This window comes from Haliaeetus albicilla, chromosome 23, assembly GCF_947461875.1.
Source record: "Haliaeetus albicilla chromosome 23, bHalAlb1.1, whole genome shotgun sequence".
NCBI lineage: Eukaryota > Metazoa > Chordata > Aves > Accipitriformes > Accipitridae > Haliaeetus > Haliaeetus albicilla.
This window is the reverse complement of record NC_091505.1, coordinates 23,793,403-23,806,066: the sequence shown is the minus strand read 5'-3', so window position 1 is coordinate 23,806,066 and position 12,664 is coordinate 23,793,403. Positions and strand designations below refer to the sequence as shown.

General features: G+C 41.2%; 1 long non-coding RNA gene across 3 annotated transcripts in view; it reads right to left on the bottom strand.

The window, feature by feature from the left end:
• The window catches only part of LOC138690757 (uncharacterized), a 73,129-nt gene extending 62,323 nt beyond the window's left edge, over positions 1-10,806 (bottom strand). For 2 of the 3 annotated variants that reach the window (XR_011329543.1, XR_011329542.1), the window contains exon 1: positions 10,316-10,806. This is a non-coding gene — a long non-coding RNA (uncharacterized lncRNA). The remainder of the gene's footprint in view (positions 1-10,315) is intronic. The other variant, XR_011329544.1, reaches the window with a different exon arrangement.
• Between the last annotated feature and the right edge of the window lie 1,858 nt (positions 10,807-12,664).

The following is a 12,664-nucleotide window of genomic DNA, read 5'->3' as shown; positions in this document are numbered from 1 at the left end:
ACATCAACCTATCAATCACTCAAAATTGTTGTTATCTTCTACTCATATGCTTGCCATAAATCCCCACCGAATTCAATGCAGCTGTGCTGCTGGAAATGCCAATCTGGAGTAACTGCGGTCCCAAACCCGACCAGCTCCTCCGCTGCCAGCCTGCTCGCTCGCTCCTTTTGCCCCACTTGCCCAAGATAATCTCATTTAAATAGACCATTGCAGAGGGTTAACGTAGCTCTTGTTACCTTCTGCGGGAATTTCAGCCCCAAAGTGTTTATAAGCTTAAAAAACAGAAGGCAAACAAGCCTAACATTCAAAACAGAGCTTGTACCAGACAGCGGGATTTACCATGGGTATTAAGAAGATTGTGGTGTGCATATGCTAACACCGCAGCAAGCAGCGAGCGTGCAGCCCCTCTATTCCCATCGCGGCTACGTCTAACCCTGCAGCATCGCAGAACTGGAAACTGCATCTCCTTTTGTTTTGTTTTTAGCGGCCATCATGCAAGAAGAATTGCAAGTTACTTTATATTTTTTTTTTTTTTTCCCCTTTCTCTATATTAAGTTGACACCTCGGTGTCAGAGATAAACCTTCCACTCTCCAGATGATACGCCCGCTCCCGCAGCACACACTGCGGAGGGGGAAGGTGGCAGAGCGCCAGCTGGATCTCTCGTCCTGACAACATATTTTTGCAGATTATGCAAAACCGGCAACATTTAGCTTTAGAGGAACATCACAGCTGTTCCCCTTACCCTGTCAATCTTGGTCTCAAGCTTGCAACAGGTGTCATTTAAGAAGGGCCTAAAGTGCTGCAAAAGGGGTGATTTCTACGCGCACGGCCACAAACAAGCAACGCAAGAAGTTTAGCAGCAACCCTTCAAGGACAGCACCAACTCTACCAGCCAACAGAGATATCATGGGCTGTCAGCGAAGGGACCAGCACAGAAAACCGATTTTTTGTCATCACGTTAGGTGCTAGCACCAGATTTGCTTCTTGATGAGTTATACAAAAAAAAAACCCAGTATCAGGCAAGCTTCATTCATTCATGCTTGTGGAAAGGGATCACTCCAAACCCAGAAGGCTCCTGCTTCGACCCAGAGGCTGAAGTCAAAGAGTCCTTTGAGCACAGAGGCACCTCCCCGGCTCTGGCCAAGCCAAGCAAGTCTCCCAAAAAGCATGGAACTTCTCTGGGGAGAGAAACCAGGCTGAAAAGCCTATTAACGGAGACAGGGACAGACTCAACGATGCACATTTAAGAGGATATTTTAATTTTAAAACAGAAGGGAGCATTGCACTTGATAGTGCACGCAACATTATAATGCTCCAGTCATCCATAACCTGTAAACTCTTTGGTTCGTGGCTCATTTTGGACCAAGTGCCTTCACATGGTGCTAAAAGCGGATTTTTGCCCATCAGCGGGACACTAATCTGCTTATTAATGCATTACTCCTAACAGCAGTACATAATGATTTTTCTAACATATTTCTAAAGGCCCATATGGGAAAAATTACTTGTGAAAAACTTGAATATTAAGCCCATAAATAAAATTAAACATGACATCTTATTGCACAATAAACTAAATGGAGGTGATGCTGAAGGTGTAGGTGTGTTCGAAAGAAACAGGGATGCAGCATAACAAGCAGCATTGAAAGTCTCAACGTATATCCAAACATCCTTTAAAATTTAAAAGAAAAAAAAAAAAGGCAAAAAAGTTTCTGACCCAGATGAACCCGATTCCTACAGAAACTTTCACCCTGTATAAAGCCTGCAGACCTTCCCAGAAAGAAGTATGATAGTCCGTCCCCTCACAATACCAAAAGAGAGATTCATGTAAAAATTATAGATAATAGTTCGGTCACAGCTTCAGGTTGCTTAAGTGTAAGCCTGTCGTCTTTCCTCAGTGTAGCTGCACACCATGATTTTATTTACACAGATCTGTGCAGAGGAAAGCAGGGCCAGGTCCTGCTGCGGTCCCTACGCTCAGCTCAGGGTCTCCAGCCATTCCTGCTGACACAGCTGAGCCTCCATCCTTCTCATCGATTTTTTTTTTTATTGTCCATTAGTGCTATTTCTAGATTTCTGAAGCAAGCTACAATGGGGTCCCAGGTTTATGGCACGTTACACAATACAGCGCTCCGCTGTCATGAGGGGCAAGAACATCAGAAGTGAGAGGACTGTATGGCTAAAACTATTAAACTGCAGCAAACCTTCATTGATCTTGTCTCCTTTTTCCTCTACATTCTACCAAGAAACCTGTGAAAAAAAAAAAGAGCTATTGAAAGACTGGAGAAGGATGAAGGACTTGAAGCTTGGTGGCAGAACTTCTTTCATTGAACTCCAGAACAAGCAAGGCGATCGTAGCCTCCTCTAAGTCTGGGAAAACCTCTGGTCACTCCAAAGCATTTGAATGAAGTTTATTTCTCTGATAAGAAGTTTATTCCATGATTGATTGTTAGTGGCAGCCAGTAGATAATGGTTGCTCTAGAGTAACTGCTGATAAATCATAAATCAGAACAATGTCAGAAGAAAAGCAAGCGACCACAGTTGAGCTCTGCTCACGTGATGACGCAGGGCAAAGTTGTACTTATGGGAAACCCTACATCCTATTGTAGGTACCTTACCTTTTAATTACTGCTTAGGTTTGATCGTATTATTAATGGCATGCCTAGGATTTGTCTGGTGGTACGGAGAGACAGAGCTGTATTTATTCATGCGTTTCAGCTAAATATGTCCTTCAACAAAAATACATCAAACCCCATTCAGTGGAAGTAGGGTTAGCGTCAAACACCAGAAACGTAATAGTTAAGTTAAACTCCGGCAGGTCTTCAAAGGTATTCGAAGAGAGCAGATGTGGTGGCTGTGAAATGAAGCAATACACGAGAGGAAGGGGGAGCCTGCACAAAGGTTTGGTTTCACTTGCAAATTTACAGGATTATTGATGTCCGCGGTTCCCGTGTACTCGAGGCAGAGGGTTGCCAACAGCTGCTTTTGATGGGCAAGGGGAGTAATGAATTTCTTATCACAGAGACACATTATTTCTCGGATCTAATCTTCACTGATATTGGCAAAGAATTTTCATAGCCTCTTCATCTACTTATATTGAAGTCATAGTTTTAAAATAATACAGATAGATTTATTTTTATTAGAAGCTGTGAGTCAGGTTGTCAGCTCCGGTTTGCCCAGTGATGGACATGCAGGAAAGGTAGAGTTCAGAGTCAAACCTCAGCAACAATATCCCATGCAGATGATGTCAAATACCTCCTACAAGGCACAGAAAGGCATGAGGCTAGAAATCTTGGGCTAAATAAACATGTCATCTCAACAACAGCGAGGATGAAACACTAGCCCGACTACTGCACACTTCTAATACACGTCAAGGTGTGTAGGAGGTCTCAGTGCAATAATTTTTACAATGCTGTGTAGAACTGATATCAAGCACGTTTTTCAGGAAAAGAAATCTCATCCTTTTCTTTGCCAAAACACAGCCAGGACCAAAACCCTCTGCAAGGGGATTTGAAGGGTTAAATACTTGTTTCTGCTCAAATGTGTTGCAAAAGCATTTGAAGCGACTGTTGCATGAAAGGAATGGAGGTGGTCTTTTTTTTTTATTTTTATTGAGAGTTAAGACTAAAAATTCCCATATACTCTTACTTCCCTTTAGAGGTCTACTGGGGTTGGCTTATTCCTCTGCTTTGATATGCAAATGGGCAGCTTGCTTTCCTGCAGGGGACACTGGACGGCGTCCAAGGAACACAGAGGAGATGTCCTGTCAGGAGAGCAGCCCAGCCGCCTCGAACAGACCTTGGGCAGCACCGAGAGCCAAGCTTGTGTTTTGGCTTAAAAATAAAAATACCTTTGTTAATAGTTTTTCCTTCCAATACAAATGTTTATATATTTACCCTGCTAGTCATCTCTGCTGGCCAATAGCAAGAAAACAACAGTTTAGCTGTTCCTTTTCGGTCAGTGCATTGCTAAAATCGTATTCCTCTTTTGAAGATACTATTTATGCCACCCTTCATTTCTGTCATAGAACATAGGTTATTTAAGCAGCATTTAAACCACTCAGCTGCAGTGGACAACCATCTTTTTAGAAATGTGATAAATTTATTTCTACTGGGCAGTTTTTGTGTTACTTTCCTATCATCTCACCCATTTTGTGGGGAAGATACAAGGGAAAGTACATTTTCATTTCCATTTCCTGGTCCCTTTAAGTTCCACTCTTTCTCACTTTCTTGTTTTTCTGCCTTTTCTTTTCACTGACATAATGGAGTACCTATAAAAAAAGATTAAATGGTACCATAAAGTTTTATTAATGCCTTACATCATTGATATCTTCTCTGTATTGATAGTTCCACTTCCATTATTGCTACTTAGGCATTTAATTAGTGATTCATACAGTATGTTGTAAACTACAGTATTAGCGTTAACCATCTATATAAAAGCCCCCATTATGTAAAAACTCTTCCCAATATCGTAATTGGAGTATAGTTATCCACTTTAACTGACTTGAATTAGATTATTATAGATTAATTTATAAAAAGTTACTTGTAAAGGACATTGAAGATCATGGAATATTAAGAGTGGAACTTCATTACAATAAAATGGACTTCAAGAACAATGGCACTGTCTGAGTTTCATATAAATCCATTACAATCTTCTAGTAATAGGAACAATAACTGTTTTATCTGGCAACTCAGTGATACTTAAGGATGGAAAGACAGACTGTTAAAAAAAAAGAAGTGTGCAGAATTAAAGGGAAGATGTACACTTAAATGCTGGACAAAGCGGTGGAGAGAAAATGTCCTCTTTGCAGAAGGAGCTCAGATAAAAGCATAAGATATAACATAGGTCTAACATGGAAGAAGTGCATGGAAAACCATATTATTCAGAGCATGAAGGCTAAATACTACAATCATTTAAGGTTAGTATGAACTCTGAGGAAACCTTTGGTCCAAAGGGTTTTATTGCATATTTATGTCACAGTAAAAAAGAACAGAATTTGGGCCACCTCCCCAAAAAAGCTGTTCATGTTTTTATCTGCCTTCTCTCTGCTATCACGATCTACATTATTCCACTCAACTCATGAAATGACATTGTCTGGAGGACAACTTTGCTGACCTGGCAAATTTGCATCCAGCAAAGGAAATACTGAGCTTCGGCCACAGTTTGGCCCTGGTGTAAGGGAAGAAGTTGAAGTTTCTGTAAATGGGGTCTTCCGACGCATAACCTCCACTTGCCATCGTACCACTTCTAGTAAGCAGGAGGATGTAGAAGCTCTTTTTATGCCCCAGCTCTGTACTTTGTCCTTTACATCCAAGCCATCCACTCTTCACCAAAGCCAAGAGATAAACAGATACCAGCCTGCTCTTTGCTACTGAGGGGTCTGTCGTACTAAGGGATTTCTCAGAAAGTCTTCTCTATTGGCTCTATATGGGCTTGGCACCATTGAGCAGCATTGAAGGATCTCAACGAGCTCTTTGATTTTCATGGCTGCATTTAACTTTAATCAGTCCAGGCTTCAGGAGGTGCAGAGTCATTTTTCCTCCACAGTTTTGTCCTTTTCAGAACATTATCACTTTTTTCTGACAGATAACACATACAATAACATTCTCTCAAATTTCCCAAGTTAATTTTTATGTGGTTGATTTGACTGATTGTTCAACACCCCCTAAGTATTTGCCTGCCTTCCAAAGAGAGAAAGCCCTCCCATTTTTCAGATTTAATAGACACAACATGCCATGGGTTAGCAATACCATGCTTGCCACCTATATATTTGCAGGGTTCCTGAATAGCCATGCTGCATTTCATCTGGGAGGCAGGAGCTCCAGAAATCATTTCACCAAGTTATTCAAACAGCCTATCTAGCCTTACTGCTACCACCTGCCGGGTACTATTGCACAGGCAGCATCACTGGGAATAGTACAATAACAGTGAGGCTAATGATGTTTAGAAATGGCACAGAGCTGGGAAATAGCAGACCTACAGGGTGATGAACTGCTCACCCCAAGGGCAAGCTCAGGAGAACATCCCATGGTGACACAAGCAGCACCGACCTATACTTCTGCATGCAAGGTCTCCAACTAGTCTTGGAGATGTGCAATTCCTGTTGCTCATCTGTTGGACATCTCTCATCTAAGATTTTGCCACACATACAACTTCTGCTTTCTTCAGGGTTTTTGGGGCTCTTATCCACAACTTGCTTCATACCTTTCAGATTCCCTCTGAAGAGTTCAACTCATCTCTTTGAATTAAATCCTCTATATTTTCTACTCTTTCTGATCATCACGCCTGTACACACGCAGGGGTGAAACTGTCGGTCAGTAGGAAATTTGATTCAGCATGCAACTTGGCCAGAATGGGCCATGAGAAGCCTATCAAGCTTACCTCAACTCTCTCCACTGATTTCCCATATAATAGAGTCAGGTCAGGGCCTTGGACTATAGCTTTTATCTGGCTTTGAACCATCATGCACCAAAAAAAGCTTTACATGTAAAGGATGTCCAGTAACAACTCCTTTCCCTGCCACAGTGAGAGTTTCTAGGTCGGTCTCTGTGGGACATACAACTTCCTTGGGACCTTCTTCAGGATGATAGGTCATGGCTGAAAGCTCCAAAAAAGAAAATAAAATACAGAACTCACCACTTTACAGTCAAAGTACCAGATACATATCTTCTTCAACATCAGCCTGCATCACTGTGCACAAAGAGAAAAACCTGCCAGGTCAGACTTCTGGGGTGTACATATGGCTCTCGCCATAGGAGCCACATTAGAGAAACAAAACCTACAGCATGTAGGGTCTTAGTTATAGAGGTTAATGCACAGCTGGAACAGGACCAAACACAGTGCTAACAAGGACAGCGAAGAGAAGGGACCAGGCTGGAAGAGCACTAGTCATTTCAGGCTACTCCAGAGCTATAATTAACAATGTACGGTGTTCCACTGCTAATTTCCCTGCCCAACAGCCTACTCTCTCCTCCTGCCTTTTATCTGGGCTAACTAAAGGTACTTCCATTGCATCTCACTGTTAAGATCACTTTTCCTAAGCTGTTTTAAGCCACATTTATTTTTTCCATGTCTGATACAGCTCGGAAACCAAAGTTTTGTTTTTATGAAACTAATCTGAAATTGTCTCAGCTCCCTCTGCTCTGCATTTCCCTTTCCCTTCCTTCTACTATTTCAAAACCATATATTTTAAAAAATCTGAGTGTAGTACAGAGAATACAATCTAGCTCTGACTGCCCGTACTGTTCCTGCAGTCTCGCTCCAGCCATAAATTTTGTAGGAGAGCGATAGAATGCAAAACACATTAGCAGTAACGTGCCGAAATCCCTGTGCTACAGGGTAAATAGGAAATGCAACAGCACATTTACAATTTTGGCCAGCGAAGTACCAGCACTATTCATTGATCTCATTAAAGACCAATCTACATTCAGGGAAGAATAAGATTGATGAGCTGTTAGACTCTTTAAACACAAAAAAAAGTTACCAACTACATGCATGTGTAAACAGCCCAAAGAGAGGCATGAGAGTTCCTCTGCTCCTTTAGCCTAATGGCAATAATCCGTCTGTAACGCGGGTGCAGCCTCCTGTCATTGCAAGAATTGGATGCAAATCTGCTCTGCCACTTTAGGATAACCAGTGCACAGGTACTAGCAATATATTTAACTTTCATTTGCTCCAGAAATTTAATTCTTACTTTACCAGAGAAGGAGGAAAAGAGAAAAAATATTTTTGTTTAGATCTCTTTCTCTTCTTTCACTAAGCATAAACAGGTCTAAACTGCGGCATCTTCACCCACAGAGATTTCAACTCAGATGTTATGGATGCCTCTTCCTAGGGACCTGAATCTTTATGCTGGGTCTGCCACAGCCTTCACCCCTTTGGAAAATGATTTTTGTCTCTGTTCTCAAGTTTTCCCAACTGAAAAATGGGAATGAGAATACTTGTACGGCTTTGGAGACCAGAAACGTAAAGCACTCCATTGGTGCAAGGTATTACTGTGTTGATGATGATGAAATAAGCTTTCATACATTGCTAAATTATTCAAGAACATCTACTACGGTTTCACCCCTGGCAATCCCAGAATGCATCTCAGTGCCATTACTCTGCAGGGAACAGCAGTGTTGAGTAAATGGCTATGAAACTCATATATTAACCTCACTTGGTGGCTGGAATATTCATTTCTTTTTGAGTCATTTTGAGCAAGAAAAGAAAATCTTCACTCTTAGAAATCATCTTTAGCTGACACATTAAGGAGCAGAGCTGAACAAATAATTTCCAGTGAATAATGTGATGAATTTATTTTCCTTTTCTCTGTCCCCAAGCAGACTGGGATTTCCTCAAATGTATTTGTTATTCAAATGTATTCAACAACTATCCTTCGCAGTGTTTTTCTTCTATGTTTATTGTGCCTGAATGTGCACAATATCCTTCTTTCCTTTTGCTTTCAGCTATGGGTTTGGTTTGGGGTTTTTTGAGGGGTCGGTGGTAGAGGATTGCTTTCATTAATCATTCAGGTGTATTTAATGGATGAGAAAACATCAGATTTGCAATGTCTTTGTAACAGATACAGTTAACAACATACAATGGATGTGTGTGCCTATGGCAAACACCCTGCCCAGACCTAGCTGGTGTGTTAACCAGGGTGTTTGGGGGGATTTTGCAGTGCCCTCGGTGGCTAGCATATAAAGGATCAGGTGAGACACAATGTACGTTAAACATGCTGTCCACGAGCTGTTACTCACATATAATCCAACGTGCAGCATTTCGGCAGAGCCCTGCAACTTCAACTACCAAAGCACAGACTCTGTGACAGAAGGAGAGGAACTGCTGAGGATTTTTTTCGCAGTTTGGACAGCCTCATAATGTGTTAAGAGAGACATCTTGTCAAGGATATTTTCAGTTTTGTCGTTTTCTTTATTCCAAGCTACGGGGTTGGCACATTTTGGAGCCATCCTAATGTATTAGCAAAAATATGGCCTTGGCTGTTATCCTTAACTCTGCTGTAAACCTGGCACAGGACACTTCCTTTTTCCTGCTGTAAGTTTTCCTCTATAAAAGGTGGATTATATCACTTTTTAAGAGATCTTTCAAGACCCCCAGACCCAGGTATTACGGTCATTTATAGATATAGAGTTACCTAAAGGAAAGAGACTTCCCAGCAACGAGCGCCCAGAGATATATTTCTCAAGTTCAGTGAGTAAATCAAAGCCATATCTTGCACACTCAAGCTTAAAACAAAAGTCTGAGCACATACTGCACATATTAGCTGACTTTAGTACCCTCTGACATTTCCCATGGCGGCTGCTCTCTGTACCAAGAGATATCTAAAGTAGTCTTATGTATTTTTTTACCATGGGCTGAAGAGACTGGCTTTACAAAGGGAAATAAAACAGGTGATCAATAAACTGGGACTATGATATATTAACAGGCATCCCCAATTGTTAGCAGAGCATTAGCCATTATCAGATTAATAAGCAAAGAACAACTGGAAAAAAAATATGTTATTGCTTGTAAGGCGGTGCTTTTTTTCCTACAGCTTCATTCAAAATAAGGCAGCTAAATTTCAGCATAAACTTAGAGGCCACTTCTTACAGAAGGCTTCTTCTGCCTTTAATTAAATCAGCAGAGAATCTTAAGAGCCACCCCTACCAGAACCGCTCAGTGACCAAAATTGCCTCTTTTCGCAACTGAAATTGAAATAAATCAGTCATTTAACTGAAATAATGCTATTTCAGGCAGTTGGCTGGCCCATGCTCAGTGCAGGCTCCCTTCTCCAAATGCTGCAAGAACGGCCAGACCTGGTGCCGATACAAAGGCTCGCAGCCACCGCGGTGGGTGCCGGGTCTGGTTCTGCGAAAACAGGCACTTTGTAAAAGCTATGCCGACATTTTATTTCTCTTTCTGACCCTCCTTTCCTTTCATTGATTTAAAGTTATGTGCCATCAGTCGAGTTTACCCACATGGTTTCGGCTTTCATCAACGTGCTTCTGAAGAAGCCATCGTAAAAATCTTTGGGGGGCTCAGCACCGGTACTGTTGCTGTGCGCCCCATCCTTAATGAGCGCCCAACGCCCATGTGAGCAACCTTATGAAATATAGTTTTTACATTAATTTTTCAAAACATTTTCCTTATTGAAATAAACAGAAACTTAAAAGCGAATCCTTTCTGCCTTTCTTCCCAGTCTCCACATCTCCGAAAGCCCAGGGAGCGGGAAGGAAACGTTTCTTTCAGCGAGATACTTGTTCCCCCTCGCCTTTGAATTCTTAAAAGAAGAATATTGTTCTTCCAAATCTGCTCTCCCTTCCCCGACTCTCACCTTACCTTCTCTTCCTCCCTTTTCTTGATGACTATTTTCTTTCTTCCTCACTGTTTTTCTTTCTTCTCGTCTTCTCCTAGCTCTGCTCCTCTTGTTTCACCATCTGGTTCTGTTCTCCTTATCGGTCTCCTTCCCTCTGCCGCAACCCTCATTTCCCCCACTTACACCTTCCCCATCTTTGTCTCTCCTCGCCTTTCCACTCGCTCCTTTCCTGTCCTATTTCCCCCAAGGTTTTCAAAGCCAAGCACAGCTAGGGCCAGTTTTCCCTTCCTGCCTGCTATTAATTGAGCATTTCATGAATTCTCACTTCTGGTGGTGGCTTTGCAACTTTCAAACTCGCTGTTAAACAAGACGAGGACGGCACCAGACAAATGCACAACTAAAAGCCAACCAGCCTCAGCCAGAAAATTATCCTAGAGGATGAAAGCTGCAGTTCCCACTGGGTTTTTTTGTATTTTAGTGCCTGCTTTTTAAAATTTCTTTACCATTTTCTTGTGCTTCTTGAAGGTGCTAGGTGGACTTTAATATACAGTTAAAAAAAAAATCTTATCATGAACCTTTGTACATATTCTGTGTTGAAGCAACAAGTAACTGAATTGGTAGCCTTTTTGTTTTCTTATCGTGCAGATCTATTCCTGAATGCTAACAAGCAGGTCTTTATATACTTCGTCCACTTGATAATAGGCTAATAATCTTATCAAGATGTTTTCTTGAACTTGAACTAGGTGTACAAAGTTAAGGCTGGAAATATGGGAAATTACTAAATTATATAACATTGCAGAGATATTACGAGGAATTTCTTATATTTCGCAGCGAAATATTGCCAATTATTGTAGCTGTCAATTTAACAATAGGCTTATTCACTATGGTGTTTGATTAATGTGAAATTATTCAGTTGGCTACCTTGTAGTTGGCCTATTTTTGTGTCCAATTAGTATGCTAATAATGGTAATTATGTTCTATACTGCATGTCTCATCACCTAGAGGGTTTTTAAAATGATAAAATAATGAGAATAAACAAGCTGATGCTGACATTCACTGGGCCATTCTAATTACTTACTGAGAGCACACTAGGGAATCAACACTCAACCAAAGAAAATGATTCTTGCTTACTTTGTTAAAACTACTCTTTTCAAAGAGCATTAATAGTTTGCTGCTGTTTTCTTTATTACAAGGGACTGCACTATTTTCCCTTTTATTTGCCCTGTTAATATACAGTACCAGGAAAAAGGAAAAAAAAGAAGATAATCAAATTATGTTTGACTGAAGCAATAACTGTTTGCAGGGGGTGTCAGAAAAAAACAAATAACTGTAATTGCTGAATTATACACCTTTGTAATGGTTACCATTTATTTCTTCACCGCGTGATAAACATACCATCACCTTTCTCACCAAGAGAACGCGGCATTTTTTTTTCCAGTGTGCCGGTACTGCCGTGTGATGGAAAACTGCCAACGCTATACCCAGGGGTGGGCTTCCCTCACAGGCGCTGCCAGCATCCCTACCCGCAGCCGGGCTGCGGCTCTGGCTCTGCTCTTCCTCTCCCATCCTCTTCCTCACGCTCACAGAGCCCTCACAGGTTTCTTCAAGCATGGGATATTTGAAAAGATTATGCCCGACAAAACCTATTTTCTGATGAAAGCTTTCGTGATGCATAAGGGGCATTATTGTAATCAATAAATAATAGCACATAGACTCATTTATACTAGCAGCCAGTTTTAAAACAATGCCTGGCATCTGCGTGTAAACATGAAGGTACCAGAAATATATACACAGGGTTTGAAAAACCATGCATTTCTTAGTCCTCTCCCTTATTGAGCACAGTAACAGTATGTCTACTCACTGGCTGCTTCAGAAAAAGTCGCCAAGGACGGGACTCAGAGACATCTGTTGCACTGAGACCGGAATAAAGAGTCAGGATTTTCCAGTTTCAGCACAAAGGAAAACAAAGTCGGGTACAGAGGGTAAAACTGAGCAGAGCATGTGGGAATTTTGAATCCTTTATATATCAATTCAGGATTTACGCACATTATTTTTTTTTTAAAGAATGAAAAGTTGGGTAATAAATGTCATAATAAAGAAAAAAAATATGTCATTTTAAAAGTTACTATCCCAGGTACAGGGGAAGCTGTATGAAAACTTAGGGTAGTTGGAGGAACGCGAGGAAGTTGCAGACAGACAGACAGCAGTTTGTCAGGTATGCCCTAACCCGCAAATTAATTGATTGTGCGGAAGATGGATGCTGAAATACCTCCAAGGTTTGGAATCCAGGCTGCCTTGTGAAGCCTATTTAAAATTATGAGCTGTGATTAAAAAGACTGTTTGAATGTAAATCCCTACAAAGACTATATAAA